The following is a 19060-nucleotide window of genomic DNA, read 5'->3' on the forward strand; positions in this document are numbered from 1 at the left end:
GATGAGTTTCAACCTTTACACCTGTGTCCAGCGATGCTCTACATCTTTATTTTAGACGTAAACAAAAGTCAGCTTGCCCCTTTTGCTATGAAAATAAAAACTTGAGCTCTTGTCTGTTCTTGTTCAGACTTGGGACCTGGGGCATTTTGCAGAGATAAGAAAGAGAAAACCTTTTCCGACTCCAAGTTCTCGTGTCTACTCTGTAAGCTAGGCTACAGACATTTTCCTGGAATTGTCTTCTTTCTTGTGCCTTCCTTCTTACCTGAAGCTCTGGAAAAGGCTTCTATGGCTCTGCTTGTTTGAAGCAGTTAGAAAAATTATTGTCATCAACTCCATAGTAGCACACAATTTTATTTTTGGAAAGAGTCTATTTTGGAAAAAGCTGTTTCAGGATTGGCTCCCTCTATATCTAAGACTTTCTATTTCCTTCCTGGTGTAGACGTTCTAAGGAAAATGAAGTGAGACTTTTCTTCTTCTACCTGCCACTTCTCAAGAATCAGAAATCTTATATTTTCCTCGACAGCAGATGGTTAATTCATTAACCAAGGATGGTTAATGAACAATGATGATCACACAGATATAAATGTATTGACACACTTTTAGTTTGAAAGCTCAGAGAGGAAAAAGGGAAATAAAATTGGAACTTTACATGCTCTACCCAGTGCGTTTCAACCAACCAGTAGAGGGCAATGCTGAAGCTTCAGTTCAAGTGTCCCAGGTCTAGATACCAATGACCCAGAGAAGATGCTCACAGCAGTAACAAAATAATAGGATTCTGTGGTGAAAAATTAAAGGTTTTTCTCCATATACTGGTTTAAGTTGTCACTGGTTGTGAGGTGTGGAATACCACCTAAATCTCTCTGCTCTGGGAGTTTTTGAGAACTTGTAATATAGATAAGTTTCAAAGCACTTTGAGTATTTCCTGATGCCCAGTTGTATAAAGGATTATTGGCTATGACTCTTGAAGAAATGTGAGACTGTGAGAAAGCACGCAGTCATTTGTCGGTGACTCTTCCTGGAAAGAGCGGAGGGAGATATTGAATTATTAACAGATTTACTTAGCTTCAACGGAGCTAAAACTAGAAAGCACCAAACGAACTTTGGATTCCTGAAATTAAACTTCCTGACATCAGAAGAAGTGGTTGTTTATACATTCATTTTCACAAGTGGGTCAACATGCCTACAAATTCATATCTTCCTTTAAAAATCTTCCTTTTAAAAAATAACACAGTTATGATGTTCCAGGCACAAGTGCAAGTCTTCCTGGTGAGAACTGACTGACTCTAATTAGTCTGATGTCTAATTTGGTTATATGTTTCACCTCCAAACTGAAGACGCTTTACCTTAACAGCCTATCTAGCATCATCTATTAAACATGTGTATGAAGAGAAATATATCACTCCCTTTGAAAGCTACTCATTCCAATCTCAAAATGCCAGAGGCACTCTACCCACCCTGCTCCCATTCAGAATTCTCCAGGGGGAAAAGACAGGGAGATGAAAGTCCTTTAAGATTGTTCCCCTCTAAGAAATGAGACTCTCTTTTTCCCTAATTTAATTAAAATAAACATGACTTGAGAAAGAGCAAGAAATACCTGCAGGTTTCATTCTAGTTTCTCTCCATCTGTCAGACCCATATTTTCTGAAATGACCCAGCAGCTGTGCTGTGAAGGCACTCCATACTAATGCTCCCCTTGGTATACAGAGTCTCAAACTCTAGTAAATATTTCAGTATTGTTTTTGTATCAGGATCACTCCCCCCTTTAAAGATGTCATTGGATGCTGCATCTTTTTCTAGAAGAACAGGGACACTGACAGTTGACAAGAGTCATCCAGCTATGCCATAGATCCGTGACAAAACTTGGAATAACTTTTGGATTTAGAATTAGATGTCAAAGCATACCAGAGAATCACATTTTAAAGATTCATGGTGTATCATGATTTGCTTTAAGAAGAGGTGAACCAGTGTTTTATATTACCTCTGTTTTTTTTTTTAAACCAAGAAGACAAAGTAATCATAACTTGACAATGACAAACAGACCCAAAAGGATGTTTGGTTCATTCATCACTATGCAATTACTTTACTGGGCACCTATTATGTTAATTATGCTGCATGCTATTGAAGGAGCAGGCGCTTTACTTGAATTTTGCTGCTTAAGATTTCCTTAATGGACTGAAGAAATGTGTGTTCCCTCAGAGGAAAAGGCAACAAGATTACTCTTTTAAAAGTATGAAAAGAAGCATTCTGCATTGAAAAAACTCTTCTGACCACCTCTAGCTTCTAGGTCAAATTTTTGGCCCTAGTGTGTGACATTAGGGAAGTGACCAATACGCTGATCCTTATATTTAAACAACTGATGTGATTCCAACTCAATTCTTCACAGAGACAGAAAGAGCAATACTCATATTTTTTCTGGAATAACAACAACAACAAAAAAAAACCCAGGATAAATAAAAGAACTTCTGAGGAATCACCATATCTGACCTCAATCTGTATTACAGAACAATTGTGATAAAAACTATATGGTATTGATACAGAGACAGGCATGTAGATCAATTGAATAGAATTGAAGACCCAGAAATAAAAACACATGCCTATGGTCACTTGATCTTTGACAAAGGAGCCAAAACCGTCTAGTCAAAAAAAGGTAGCATTTTCAACAAATGGTGCTGGTTCAACTGGTGGTCAGCATGTAGAAGAATGCAAATTGACCCATTCTTATCTCCTTTTACAAAGCTTAAGTCCAAGTGGATCAAGAACCTCCACATAAAACCAGAAATGCTGAATTTAATAGAAGAGAAAGTGGGAAAGAATCTCAAACACATTGGCACAGGGGAAAGTTTCCTGAACAGAATACCGATGGCTTATGCTTTTAGATCAAGAATTGACAGATGGAACCTCATAAAATTGCAAAGCTTCTGTAAGGCAAAGGACATTTTCAATAGGACAAAACAGCAGTCCACAGATTGGGAAAAGATCTTTATCAACCCTACATCTGATAGTGGGTTAATATCCAATATAACAAAGAACTTAAGAAGTTAGATTCCAGAGAACCAAATAACCCTATTAGAAATGGGTACAGAGCTAAATAGAGAATTCTCAAGTGAGGATTCTTAAGTGGATGAGAAGCACTTAAGGAACTGTTCAACATCCTTAGTCATCAGGGAAATGCAAATCAAAACAACCCTGAGATTCCACCTCACATCAGTCAGAATGGTTAAGATCAAAAACTCAGATGACAGCAGATGCTGATGAGGATGTGGAAAAAATTGAACACTCCTCCATTTTTGGTGGGATTGCAAGCTGGTACAACTACTCTGAAATAAGTGTGGAGGTTCCTCAGAAAATTGAACATAGTACTACCTGAGGACCCAGCTATACCACTCCTGGGTATATACCCAAAAAATGTTCCAACATATAACAAGGACACATGCTCCACTATGTGCATAGCAGCCTTATTTATAATATCCAGAAGCTGGAAAGAACCCAGATGTCCCTCAACAGAGGAATGGATACAGAAAATGTGGTACATCTACACAATTGAATATTACTCAGCTATCAAAAACAATGATTTTATTAAATTTACAGGCAAATGGATGGAACTTGAAAATATCATACAGAGTGAGGTAACCCAGTCACAAAAGAACATACATGGTATATATTCACTGATAAGTAGAATTCTTATTGTGTATTAGCACATTGTATTGAGAATTCTTTTGTGTATGAGCACAAAAGAAGCTTGGAATAGGCATGATACAATTCACAGACCACATGAAACTCAAGAAGAATGAAGATCACAATAACGTGTAAATTCTATAGTACTATTCAGTAGGGGGAAGAGATTAATCTCTCAGAAGTAAAGGAAGAAAAGGATCTAGTAGGGACAGAGAAGGGGGAGGGAAAAAGGAGGATCAGGTCAGATATGGGAGGGGATGGGGGAGAAGTACGGAAGGTCATGAACTTGATAGTAGGTATGGAACAGTGGGGGAAGGGGAGCTGGAGGTAGCCACTAGAAAGTCCCAGATGCCAGTGATTCAAGAGGTTCCCAGAACCCAACAGGGAGGACTTCAGCCAAAATACCCGACAATAGGAGATAGAACTTTGGCAAGGACCTTCTCCTAATGAATAAAGATTTCAGGGAACCAATCACTGGGCGAGGAGTAGGCAGGTCTTCCAGGTCCGAAGGGGGAAGGGAGGAGGAGAGAATGGACTGTAGGCTTTTGGGGACAGAGAGAGCTGGGAGTAGTGGATGTAATAAACTAGAGGCGCCCTGTTAGATGGCGAATCCACTAGGATCTGCCACAGGGAGATTTAACTTAGCATGGCTTACTAATTAGGAAGTTAGTAGTTGTGCCCAGAGATTGAGTTACCAGATGAACCCAAACTAAGTTTGGGTGGTGTTTTCCTTCACGAGCAGACTCAACTGAATTCAAGAGAAACATATGGGGGATGTGGAGTTTGGATGCATGGGGTTAGTGTGGTAGTGACCCGCCATGGGAACTTAGAGAATCAGGTGGAGAGCTTTCAGAGCAAAGGGTCAGAGAAACTGGGGAATGAGACCCCTGGGGCCAGAGAGTAGCTGGGGTTAGGGTGGGATGGAAATTCCTTTTTTATTATTTCCAACTACATAGAACTTGCAGAGACCACATCCAGTGGATAGGCATAGACCTCGTTGAGGGATGGAGTCATCCACCCACCTCAAAAATATTAATCCAGAATTCCTCCTGTCAAAAGGAAATGCAGGGACAAGAGTGGAGCAGAAACTGAAGGAACTGCAATCCAGAGACTGCCCTACCTAAGAATCCATCCCATCTGCTGACACCAAACCCAGAAAATATGACTGATGTCAAGAAGTACTTACTGACAGGAGCCCAGTATAGCTGTCCCCTGAGAGGCTCTGCCAGAGCTGGACCAATATAGATGTGGATATACAGAACAAAACGTTGGACTAAGCATGGGGACCCTAATGGGGAAGTTAAGGCAAAGACTGTAGGAGCTGAAGGGGTTTGCAACCTCATAGGAAGAGGAACAATATCAAGCAACCAGAGCCTCCCCCCAAAGCTCCTAGGGACTAATCCACCATCCAAAGGGTACAGAGGGGGTACTCATGGCTCCAGCTGGATATGTAGTAGAGGATTGCATTATCAGGTCTCTTGGTCCTGTGGAAGCTTGGTGTCCCAGGATAGGGGAACACTAAGCCACTGAGGTAGGACAGGGTAGGTGGGTGGGTGTGCACTGTCATAGAAGCAATGGGGGAGGGAGAAGGGGATAGGGGGCTTATGGAGGAGAAACTGGGAAGGGGGATGACATTCGAAATGTAAATAAATAAAATAACCAATAAAAACAAAAGAATTCCCATGCTCACATATTACAGTTGGCTCACAGAGACTGATAAAGCATTCTATATACTTTCCACACAACATAGGAAAACTATGTTTTATAAGCAAATGTGCTTAAAGAGCTCTAACATTTTTACCTGATGACCTTTTCCTTTTTAAATAAGCAGGTCTTTCATTTAACAATTTGCTAAAACAATGAATGAAAGTAAAATGTCACAGCGATATTGCACATGCATTTTGCCACTGTTAAGCATCTTTGCTCTTGGTGTAGTTTCTCTTCTTGTATACCTGAAGACTTGGAAAAGAACACAGAGGATGTGATACATCACTCTGTCTCTGGACATAAGATGGCTTTACAAAGGGTTGCATTGGGAGGTATGCAGCAAAACCGTTTCTAGGTTGAAGTTTTAGCAGAACCAGGAAATTTCCTCAAAAGATTCAAATCTTTGTATAAAAGTGATCTGGGTGAAGTTGATAATTTTCATCAGAATACAGCTGTCTCCTTTGGGATATGTGAACTTTATCATTCAGTTGGCTGTGACAGAGATATACAACCCACAAGACAAGACAAACTTCCTGCCAGGTACTAGGTTCTACCTTGTAAGTTCCTCACACCCTTATAACAGATTTCTATGTTCTTTTCACCCAGTCTATTATTTTCCTGTTGGAAAGAATCCACAGTAGATGATTTTTCTAAACTCTGTGTGTCTCTCTGTGTGTCTCTGTGTGTCTCTCTGAGTCTCTCTGTGTCTCTCTGTATCTCTCCCTCTCCCTTTTCTCCCCCTCCCTCTTCTCCCCCTCCTTCCCCTCTCTCTCCCCTCCTTCTCTCTCTCTCTCTCTCTCTCTCTCTCCCTCCTCCTCTCTCTCTCTCTCTCTCTCTCTCTCTCTCTCACACACACACACACACACACACACAGGTTCCTGGCTGAGCTTACTTGACCAGTCATGGATATCTGCCTGTGGAATGAATTCCAAAATCCAATCAGAGAGTGGTTGGTTAGCCCCATCTCAAAGAAGTCATTCTATGTTTGTACCAGGATTTTGGCAAGTACTTTTTGTTTCTTCCTTCCTTCTCATATATATGTGTGTGTGCATGCATGTGTGTGTGTGCATGCATGTGTGTGTGTGCATATATGTATGTATGTATGTAAATAATATTTATTTGGAATATGAACCTCTAAAGGAACTTTGTCCAATAATCTAATAATTCTTCGAAAAATAGATAAAATGAAACTGATGGAAAAATAAAACAATGTTATGATGCTTATGAACCACATGATCATAATGATAACCCCAATGGTGCAGTAGTGGCACATATACCTTGGTGGTAACCAATAGCTCTCAAATTGCATTTAACACCTGTTCAATAAGAAGTAAACCATGTATGCGTGGTATAGAAAACCTAGTTAACTACTGAGTGCTAAAGAAGTGATGGATATTGGAAGAGAACTAGCAAGCACTATTTTAGTAAGCCAACATGATCCCTAATAACAATCTAAACAGTTATCCTTACACCTACAGATAAATGTCTTTAGCTCTTATCAAGTAAACCTTTCTTTGCAACAGATGTAGTTCATTCCAGAGAAACTGTTGTGTTGTGGGCCTGTGTCTGCTCCACCGCTGGGTATGGCTACTTGGGGAGGCAGAACAAGGGATGTTTGACTGTGCTTATCTCATGCAGCTGCAGAGGTGGGTGCTGGACTGTAGGGAAGCACCAAGGCACAACTCTGGGGGTGGGGGAACATAGTTTGAAATATGGGAAAGTTGGAGTTGGTTCAGGGTTCCCTGGGCCTGTGAGGAGGCCAGGGCCATGGAATTTTCAGGATCTTGGACTTCGATGTGCTGCTAGGAGTTGTGAAGAGCAGAGAACAGAGTCTTAGGCCCACGGGCTGGGGATAATGGGTAAGGGGAGCTCTGGTTTATCCCACAAGGATAATAGTTCTTGGCTTGATGTGGGCGGGCTTCATGGTGGTTGTGGCTGGGAGTGCAGAGAGGCCTTCTGTGGGAGACTAGACTGGGGCTCTGTAGGCGAAGACATTCTGCATTGGCAGATCTCGACGAAGAGAGGCAGTCCATGGTTTTAAACAGTTTATTGTCGTGGTGGAAAATGGATGCATAAAACCATACTCCACTTCTCACGGTGGGCCGGATATTTAATATGTTTTGCAGGGAGGAATGTCTGGGAAGGTAAGCTTGTTGGCTGTGCCCTCCAGGCCTCTGGGCACCTCATTAGCATGGAGGACCTTGTTTTGAGCATGTGTCTCAACTCAGGAATCTGGGAGCTGGATGTCACCTAAGCCTTAGGTGCGTACTCACCAAGTCTCTCTGGGTCTCTACCTGCTCTACCTTACCAAACTTCCTGGCATGGTTTCACATCACACAGAGAACCACAATGCGTCAAAATACACAGTTGTCCAGTCCCCATGGATACAACTACAAAGTACTCTCACACGTAAGGCTCAGGAAACATTGCTGAAAGGGATAGGAAGATTCTAAGAGTAATACTATCAAGGAGTTTGCTGTGAGAGTGTGTCTCAGGCAATGTCAGAAAATACAGTCATAAAGTCTCACCAACATGACTGACTGAACATAATCGAACAAGGACCATACCAATTGACAGCAATATCATGGGGAAAGTTACACCTCAACCCTGCACGAAGAGCAACAGGCAAATAATGAATACTGAGAGTGGGATTCTTCACCAGGGGAGAATACTTCTATTGATTTGTTTCATCATACAAGATGATCATTCCTAAAATCATATAATAAATCACATTATACAGACTGAGCAGCGTATACTAAGGAATATAGAAACAATTATATAGCAATTACTGAATAAACTAGGCCATGGATTTGAGAGAGAACAGGAAGAGGTATACGGAAGGGTTTGGAGTGAGGAAAAGGCAGGAAAAATATTAATTTTATTAAATGTCAAAAAGAGAAAAGACAAAGTATAAAAATGTAAGCAGATAAAAAAGTTATGTTGTACAAAGAAATGGTATGTCACAAGAGACTGTATTGTGTATATACTATTTTTAATGAGCATAATTCTCCATATAGTCCATCTTTAGGACATTTCTTAAGTTCTTGATTGATTAGAAGATTGCAAGTCTAACACTACATATAAACCTTTGAAAAGACCTAATTGAAATGATAAATTCAATTTACTTTTATTCACTTTTTCTCTGATACTAATTATGAATAAACATGTTATAGCCTCTTTGTGACAATGAGAGCAGAAAGAAGTAAATTCTGATGTCTCAGAAAGTTTCTTTGTATTTTATCTCAATATATAAGACTTTGGACTTGGATATCATATTAATCTTGTTAGATATGTTACTAATAGAATGTGACTATACAATTGCTTTCTGAATACATAACTAAGAATATATAATATATATATATATATATATATATGTTCAAAGTCAATTTAATTCACTTGTTGAATAGTTCCAGGACTAATAGTGGGTTCTGAAAACAAAATAAACATATGCTCTATCAAGGAAAAACTGGAATAAAAGAGCATACTTACCCCCATGGCCATCTCTAGGCTAAAGAAACCGAGTCCCTCAGCATCTCTGTTAAGTGTGAAAAATGCTGTAAGACTTTGGCAGACTTTCTGAAATTGCACAGTTTATAAAACTAATATCTGCTTTATTTAAAAGAAGTGTTTCTAATGTAAATACATCATAATATTACAGATTGTTTGACAAACAGGAGAAGATATCAACAATAATCCAACATGCAAGAATTAAACCAAATAACTTCTTTATGATCTCTCCTCCCTTTGCCTTTTACTAGATGATATATTCCATTATTGAAATAACAACACATACAGAATCTTAGTCTTCCTTATTAAAAGTTAGTATAAGTTGAATCTAAAAACCTACATTGCTACATTGATCCACAATTAAGCATGCTAAAAGTTGCATTGTTTTCAGATAGGTAATGTACTATGTTTCTAACAGTGTGCAATCTGACTATATTGTGAATGTTATTTTTCAGTGTTTATGTAACTTCTTTAGGAAAGTTTCTACATTGCTACATCTAAATTAAAGATGATGATTTTCTTTAGAGAAGTTATCAGGAGCTATTTGTAGATTTAAAGCCAGTTCACAATGGGTTCATAGAATGGTGGTAATGATCTAGAAAAATTTTTTCTGATTGTAGAAATATTTGCAATAAAGTGACTGGATTTGGGAAACAAAGGGATGACTAAATGAATGATGATCTGAAAATGTAGAAAGTTCTGTAAGGAGAACATGTGAGTACTTAAGGACAGGTAATAATAGATCTCATGCCCTATACAAAACAAATCACAATTGTAGGCACAGATGCATGTGTACCAGTTACTTACACTCAGGAAGCTAAGGGAATCCTTAAGTGATTACAGGAGTCACATGCCAGGAAGAGAACAGCACATGTCTAAAATCCATTTTTAATAATGAAAGAATATTGACAAGTGATAGCAAGAGCCTCCACGCTCAGCATGCCCTCACTACTATGCTAAGCGTCATATTGCACCCAGCTCTTGAAAATCTCATGCCACCTGTGATGAGGGATGAGAGATATCCACACCTGTGGGTACAAGAATAAGTTTTCACAATATAATTAAAGGTTATCTTGGCCTAGGAACATAGCAGTGGTAGGTTTTTTCTGTGGCCTATGATATCCCTAGCCATGGGTAGTTGTCTAGGTTTGTGGTATCAGTCATGACTTCCCCCTTAATAAGTAGGCTTCAAGTCTAATTAGATAGTTATTGGTTACCTGCAAGACAAAAGTGCCACTATTGTGCCACTGAGGGTATCTTGTTGACCATTGCTACAGTTTATAGCTGGGTGAGACTGTTCATTATTATTTTTCCCTCAGCAGGTTACTGCACCTTTTGATGATGGTGGTGATGCTGATAGGGAGACTTCCAGGTCAGTGCCAGATTCCCCTAATTCCTGTGTTTTGAAGTTGTTTGAAGTACGTGTTGTTTTCAGCAAAGGTCTTACCTTTAAGTTTCAGAAGGCATCTATGGACAATGTCAATAACTTCTATTTATTTAGGCCTCTCTTTGAAAGTCTCTGATCAACAACTCAAATACAGGTTTCCCATACCTGGGACCTAAGATCTTGTTAATAGTCTCTGGCTGTTTCTAGGAGCATCATTATCCTGTGTTGCATAACTCCATTTAATCCCTCTCTCTCTCTGTCTTTCTCTCAAGCCCTTTCTTCATGGTGTGTTCAAATGTCCTTTGTCTTATTCATTCCTCCTTATTCTCTTCCCCTCTGATTTACTCTTCTTTCTCCCTCTCCATTTAATATCATACTCTTCTCCAGTTTTCTTCTTTCCTACTATTCCTGTTTCCAGAACCCTTCTGCCCAATAACCTTCAGGTTATTTATTTGTATTGAAAGATTCATGAATAGGACCCATGAATAAGAGAGAACATGAAGTCTTTTTTTCTAGACCTTGGGTATCTCACTCTCTCTCAGTACAATATTTTCAGTACCAACCATTTAACAGTCTTTTTTCAGTACCAACCATGTAACAATGTATTTCACGATTTCAGTTTTCACTCCTGCTGAATGACACTCTATTGCATAAATGTGCCATATTTTTAATATCTGTTCATCAGTCAAAGAACATTTTGGATGCTGGGAGCCTGCCCAGGTGGTTGTCTCTGGAAGGTAGCTGATTGGGCAAATTGACAGCAACAGCGGTCAGCTGGGGAGGGGGACAAAACTTGGTTTTGCAAGTGTAAAGGTTGCTTAGTATTAATAATTTTTACTCTCTTTGATTCTTAGTTATAGTAGGGCCTGAGGCCAATGACTTAACAGAGCTGGGGGTGCTAGGTAAAGGATTTATTGCTAGCACTCCCCTTTCTGGCCAGGCAGCCAACACATATTCACTGGCTTGGTTGGTTAACTCCGTGTGGACACAGGCAAATAAGCACAGAAATACATACACTCACGCATACATTTACATCCTCATTCACATTCTTATTTACACATTAACACATTCACATTTTGTTGGGCCTAACCACCTGTCTCATATACTCCACAAGTATTCATACATACATGCTTACACACACACACACACACACACACACACACACACACACACACACACACACACACTGAACATATAAACAAACAGATAGACATTTGTTTGTTTGTTTGGATGGATGGATGGATGGGGCAGAGCTCCTCAAACCACCATACAATACAACACCATACCACAACACACTACCTTTATTTATTTTCTCTGGCTTTTTTTCCGCAGAGCTGAGGACTGAACCCAGGGCCTTGCGTTTGCTAGGCAAGCGCTCTACCACTGAGCTAAATCCCCAACCCCTTCTCTGGCTTTTTTATAGACAAAAGATCTTAGAAAATTACCTCATAGATAATATGTAACACAAATGGAAGTTACAAAATAATGTTGATATTAAGTTCAAAGCAGTGTTTCATTCTATATGTTCATTATAAGTTCAAAGCAACAGTTTCATATGTGCATCCTGTGGCTTCATCCTCACACCTGAATGCTTTCCCTTGAATATGAATTTGTCCCGAGCCTATTTCTCCTTTTAGTGTAGTTATGAAAGCTCATTGCATTTCTTATTATGAAGCCTTGACTTACTGTTATAAGAAAATGGGCACATTCAATTCTAACTTTACTACATCTTTCTAGCAAAACAATTAAAACCATTTCTTAAAACTTTCTAAGACTATTTGGATCAAATCAGGAATTCTATAAAATTATTTATTCGTCTAAAGAACATTCATTCATGAAAGTTCATCATTATGTTGATCTGCAGGAAATCTCAATAGGGAGTGCTAATGCCCAGGGATGGTTACATTAATTTAATAATGACAGGAAAGACATATCAACTTCAAGAAGCAGTCCTTGCTTCTTTGGGATGTTGTCTCATAGAACTTACCCATTACAGACGATGCAAAAGTGATGTACCACCCCCAGAAAGGCCACCTGCTAGCCTTAACCTATCCTGGATGGCTTCCGACATTTGTGTATTTCCATTTCCTAGTTCTTGTGAATAAAGTGGAAGTGAATATGTCTGAGTATCACCAGAGTAGGATGTTGAATCCTTGGCCATATGCCAAGGAGTGGTATAGCTGGGCCATATGGTAGATCTACTTTTAGCATTTTGCAAATTTTCCAAACTGATTTTCACAGTGGCTGCACAAGTTTGCAGTCCCACCTTAACTCATCAGGAAAATGCACTTTAAACCATGTTAGTACTTTATCTTTCCCCAGACAGAATGGTTAAGATCATGAAACCAACTGACAAAAAAATGGTGATAAGGATGCTGGAAAACCCTCATTTGTAATTGGTAGGACTCGATGCAATGCCGAATAACATCCTCATAACAATATTCATCACACACACACAAAAATTACAAATTGTAAAATTTGTATGGGAGCACAAAAGAGTAAATTTAGATCTATTTATCAGCCTGGAGAGTAATTAACTGTAAATGGATCAAGGACCACAATGTGAAGCCTAAAGTGCTGAGATCCCTATAAGAAACACACAATACAGTCAAGATATGGCTCCAGAAGAGGACTTTATGAATAGGAAGGTCAAAAATCGACAAAGAGGACCTCATAAAACAAATGATCAACAAATGAACAAATGTCTGTATAGCAAAGAATAATCAACCAAGCAGAGACAAAGTCCACACAGCAGGCACCTATTCTTGGCCAACTATATAGACGGTAGAAGTTAATATTCAGTATGTATTAAGAACTCAAATCAGCAATTAAGGAAATAAGTAATCCAATTAAAATGGTGTAAAACAATCTCACTCATCACATGTATCGAGCTAATGTTTCAAGCACTCTTGTAAAGTAGTTGGGAAAGTAGATATTCCTGTATTTTTCTTGATTTTGATACAAGTATTTCAAATTTATCCCTATTTAAATAATTTTGGTACAGGTTTGACATGTATTATGCTGACCTATATTCCTCTAAGTCTTATTCTTTCTAGGATTTGTTAAGTTTCATTGAGCTTGGTCAAAGGCCTTTTCTGGATATAATCATAATTTTATCTTTTAGCCTATTTAGATGGTTATTTCATTTAATAACTTAGGTATGCCTCAGTATCTCTGAATCTCTGAGATAAAGTGAACTTGACTATGGTAGATGATCATTTTGATACATGTCTGTATTTGTCTTACAGTAATTGTGCTGATAATATTTGCATCTATATCCATCAGGTTGTTGGCCTGCAATTTTCTTATGACCTTATCTCTTTTGCTATTACAATAATTCTGGCATTACAGAAGGAGTTTGGAAATGCTCCTTTTGTTTTTACTTTCTTGAATAAGTTATGAGGGATTCGTGGAAGTTCTTTGAGTGTCTAGTAGATTCTGCTGTGAATCTATGCAGGCCTGGATTACTGAAGTCTCTCTCTCTCTCTCTCTCTCTCTCTCTCTCTCTCTCTCTCTCTCTCTCTCTCTCATTGCTGTTAACTGTGTTAAAGTTCTATCAATTCTGTTTCTTTTCTAAGAACCAGATCTTAGATACACTGATTCTCTGTCTTAATTTTATTTTATTAGTTTTTCCTCCAATTTTATCATCTCTCCACACCCAGTAGACTCGAGTTTGGTTTGTTCCCATTTTTCAAAATTCTTGAGAAATATCAGTTAATCATTTATTAGTGTTCTTTCTGAGTTTTAAAATGTAGGTACTTACAACTTTTAGGTGTCAGTCTCAGGACTTCTTTTTATGTATCCTAGATATTTTATTTTATTGTGTTTTCATTTTAATTTAGTTCTAAAATAGTTCTCTTTTGAATTATTCTTTGCTCCATTCATCATTCAGTAATATATTAATATTTAATTTCATGAATTCATATATGACTAGAGATTTTGTGTGTACTGATTTTAAGAATTACTAAATTGTATTCAGATAGTAAGCACAGATGATGACCGAATAAGATATTGATCTATGAGTATAGAAGAATATAATTAGAAGTCATTTTATTGATACTTTTTATGCTAATGGTGTTTGGGTGTAACCTAGATCTCTGGACTATCTCATCTCTGGTTCTTGGGCACTCAAGCAGTGTGAGTATAGGTTATGTCGCACATAGTGGGCTATAAGTCAAATCAGACATTGGTAGTCTACTCCCACAAATTCTAAGCTCCCAAGGGCACAATCTTGAAGGCAGGACAGATTGTAGGTCAAAAGTTTTGTGGTTGGCTTGATGTTCATATTTCTCTTTTGGTAGGCTGCATAGCACCTTTGTATACCAAAGACACCAGAACATAGGGGTGAAGGCTTCATGTGGGACTAGCTTGTCTTTTCCATGTTCAATGGGTTATGTGGGTGTTGTCCCTACTGCCCGTTAAGATCTATTTTGTATTTTAGTAAATACAGCTTCATTTGTTTCCTTTCCACAGTCTCTGGGCTATCTTTATTTATACTTTCAGACAAGCATTTTTTGACTCTCAATATTCTCTATCAGGGTGTTTTGGTAGACATGAACTTTTTTGCCTGCACATATCATAAAAAGTTCATTCATTTTCAAGTATGCCAGGTAGCTTTTACGTATAAAATACAAAATGTTTATCTTGGCATTTCTCATCTTTTAGAACAGGAAATAGTTTCATCTTGGTAATTCTTATTGGAGAATATTTGTATTGGAGTAGGAGTAGTAGATTTGGGTGGAAAGGGTCTATTGCCTTGGCCTGTCATGTAATTTTCTTTGTGCAATGTTACCTCTTCATGTGGATTTTTTCCATTGGTTGTGTGTGCAAGTATAAGAGAATATTATCTGCCTCTGTTGCATGGAAGTTTGGTTGTTGCCAGAGGTTTGTTGATTTCTGATTAGGAATGAAAAGTTGGGAGGAATCTTTCAGATGCTCGGTGTTGACATTTTTATTGGACAGATGGGAGCAATTATTATTCAATGATAATTGAATGTGCAAATGTGACTCTTCCCTGAATCTGCCTTGGGTAATATGTAAGTGGTATTATCAGAATTAGATCCTAAGAATGTGGGGATAGCATGAAGGTCTGTAATGTAGAAAACTCACCAGGTTGGGATGGTATACTGTCTGAATGGTAGAGACCAGGCCTTCTTGGAGTATGGCAATGGAATAGGTGGCAGGGATCTGGGTTATTCACCTTCCTGGGCTAATGTATCTGCTAATTGAGTAGGCCTGAGAGTGTGGGGTGCCATGGATGTGGGAAGCTCTGTTTTGTCTTTCTATCTTGATAAAGTCTTAAAAGTTTTATGTTGGGATCCATAGCAAATACATAGTGTGTCATTTTCATTCCTTTAGAGCTTACCATCTCTATCTTGGCCAACAGCTTCTGGTACATTTCCCTTGAAAGAACCAACATTATCATGATTTGGGTAAAGGGCTATCTTGAAGTCTCAGAATCCATTAGTGCAAAGTAATATACATCCTAAAATAAATGGAATGACTGGGAGCCAATCAAAAACACTGGCTGATATCTTTTCTGGAGTTAGAGTTGTGATTTCAGATTTGGTAAGAAGGAATCTTAAACATTTCATTTTAAACAAACTTCCGAATCTAAAATCATGCCATAGGAACAACTATTCTAGATTCTTCATTGTACTCAACCGCAGGACTTCAACTTAACATTAGAGGCAAATATTATTGTCATATAAAAGAATGGGAAACTAATTTTAAAACTAATTCTACATCTTTTACATCTTTTGTCTATATTTGTGTGGCATCTGTTTTCTCATTTCTTAGACTTGGCATAAAGTATTGGTTTCCACTTTTAACCTAATTGTGTCCATGCATGCATGGATGGATTCCATTGTCTTAATTGTTCTTTTGCTTCATATTTTCTGATATTTTTGGTGTTTTATACTGATTTTTTTCCATGTTACCTTTTTTATTATTTGTTCAATCAATTCACTATTTCATTTCCATTTTAATTTGTTGATGGTTACTACTCAGACCTGCTGATTAATGAGATGAAGATTATTCTACTGTAAGTTCCACACAACCTACTGACTGCTCCCTAGATGAATTCTGGTCTCCAGTGTTACACTTTGCTGCCTGTGCCCTCATACCTCTTCCTCCAGGAGAGTTAATCCTAGTAAAAACCTTCATTCACGCTTCTATACTCATATCTGAGCATGCTTTCTACTCTTATTCCGTCTCGCTCTTCTGTTAACTCCTAAAGTTTTCTGAGATCATGTAGTATTTGATAGAGTCAGAATAGCCAAGATATAATTCATAGATCACATGAAACTCAAGAAGAAGGAAGACAAAAGTGTGGAACAAAAATACTCACAGGAGGAAATATGGAGACAAAGTATGGAACAGAGGCTGAAGGAAAGGCCATCCAGTGACTGCCCCACTGTGGATTGATCCATCCTGATATACAATCACCAAACCCAGACAATATTGCAGATGCCAAGAAGTGCATGCTGACAGGAGCCTGATATAACAGTCTCCTGAGAGGCTCTGCCAGAACCTGATAAATACAGAGGTAGATACTGGTAGCCAACCATTGAACTGAAAATAGAGTCCCCAATGGAGGAGTTAGGAAAAAGACTAAAAGAGCTGAAGGGACTTGCAACCTCATAAGAAGAACAACATTATTAACCAATCAGATCCCCCAGAGCTCCCAGGGACAAAACCACCATCCCAAGAGTACACAGGGATGGACCTATGGCTCCATCTGCATTCGTAGCAGAGGATGGCCTTGTTAGGCATCAGTGGGAGAAGAGGCCCTTGGTCTTGTCAAGACTCAATGCCTCAGTGTAGGATAATGTCAGGGTGGAGAGGTGGGAGGGAGTGGGTAGGTCAGGGAGCACCCTCATAGAAGAGATAGCAGGGGGAGCTAGCAGGTTTCTGGAGGGGAAACCAGAAAAGGGAATAACATTTGAAATGTAAAAAAAAAATAGCAAAAAAAACCAAAACCTTTTATGTATCATGGGCTAGTTGCACTGGGAAAGAAAAGAGGCTTGGAACAAATTACTACTAAAGGAAAACATTCCTTCCTGACAGCACCCACACCATCATGATACAATATGGAGAACTGGGTGTAGGCCTGCGAAGTTTAAGAAAAAAAAAACCCCACATACTTGGGTCATTCGTGTTACAAGGTTCACAGAATATGTATCCCAAGTCTGAGTGGAAAATTCCAGGAAGCATATTGGAAAAACAGGTTTTTGCCCTCAGGAGAAAAACAGGAACAAAAAAACAGGAACTGACTTAGCAGTGTTACTGCCCAGGTGTACTGCCAAACAGAAAGGTCAGGATGTTCCTTTGTTAGGCTTCCACATGCATCACCAAGGCTCACCAGTGGGCAAACAGTGATGGGGCCCAGGAGCATCGGACACCTTCCAGGTTAGGAATGCACCACTATCCAGGTAACTAAAGGTCATAAATTGGAAATGGACAACTTATTGTAGGTACAATGACAGAAAATAAATGATTGACTAATTTATACAAGACTTCAAAATAATAAGAGAGAAGGCAAATGATTTGTCACTTGACAAAACCATGCTAACTTGTGACATAAAAACTATTGCTTTAAACGTACAATGAATGTGTGGAGCTAGAAATAGACAGGAATTTTCAGTCAGGTACTAGTTTGTCTTATTGGAAAAAATGTAAACAATTCTGCTGTAACTCCTTAAACCTTGACACGAACTATTATCTTAAACTGACTATGAACTTAAGGAATGTAAAAATACTTAGAAAACTGTGTAGTCAATTTTCCTGCTGTAATGGTTCTACCTGACAATTATATGAGGTAATTTTTGTCTGAGAAAGTATAAAAACTAAGAACAACAACAAAGAAAAGAAAGAAAGGAAGGAAGGAAGGAAGGAAGAAAAGAAAGAAAGAAAGAAGGAAAGAAAGAAAGAAAGAGAAAGAAAGAAAGACAGACAGACAGACAGAGAAGAAAGAAAGAAAGAAAGAAAGAAAGAAAGAAAGAAAGAAAGAAAGAAAGAAAGAAAGAAAGCAAGCAAGCAAGCAAGCAAGCAAGCAAGCTATATACATCCACATGGGAGTATTGAAGGGGATGCTTGAAGGTAGTGATCAATTTGACTTTCATTAAAACATGACATGTTTTTTTCCTCTTCCTTAATTAAAAGCACAATTTAAAAAAGCAGATACCTTGAGCTGCACTGTCTGAAAGGGGCTAGGCCTAGGCTATCAGTGCTTGTCCATGTGCATAGATACAAAAGGCTATAAGAATGTGTATGTGCATGTATGCTTGCCATCTCAGAGGTGATAGTTTCCCAAGGACAGACTCCTTTATAAAGCTGTTGGTTCACTCATTATGTGAGCTGAAACAAGAGTAAAAGAATTCTTTAGAGACAGAACCTCAAATGCTCTGGACTTATTTTAAGAAGGTCATCAATTTTCCCTGATTAGTCATGACTTGGCTCAGGCTTGCCAACACTCTTCAGTCTTCTGAGGTGCTCTGATTCTCATCAAGAACAAAAGAACACACATGATATATACTCAGTGATAAGTGGATATTAGGCAAAAAGCTCGTAATACCCATGATAAAACTCACAAACCTTATGAAGAATAAGAAGAAGGTAGACCAAGGTGTGAATGCTTCAGTCCTTCTTAGAAGGGGGAACAAAAAACAGGACACAGAGGGTGGGAGGGACTTGGGAAGAAGAGGTGGGGAGGGGAAAAAGGGGAGCACGATCAGGTAGGGGAGGAGACAGGGATGATATTCAGAGAGTCAGGAAATTGAACAG

The sequence above is a fragment of the Rattus rattus genome, chromosome 2 (genome assembly GCF_011064425.1).
Source record: "Rattus rattus isolate New Zealand chromosome 2, Rrattus_CSIRO_v1, whole genome shotgun sequence".
Taxonomy (NCBI): Eukaryota; Metazoa; Chordata; class Mammalia; order Rodentia; family Muridae; genus Rattus; species Rattus rattus.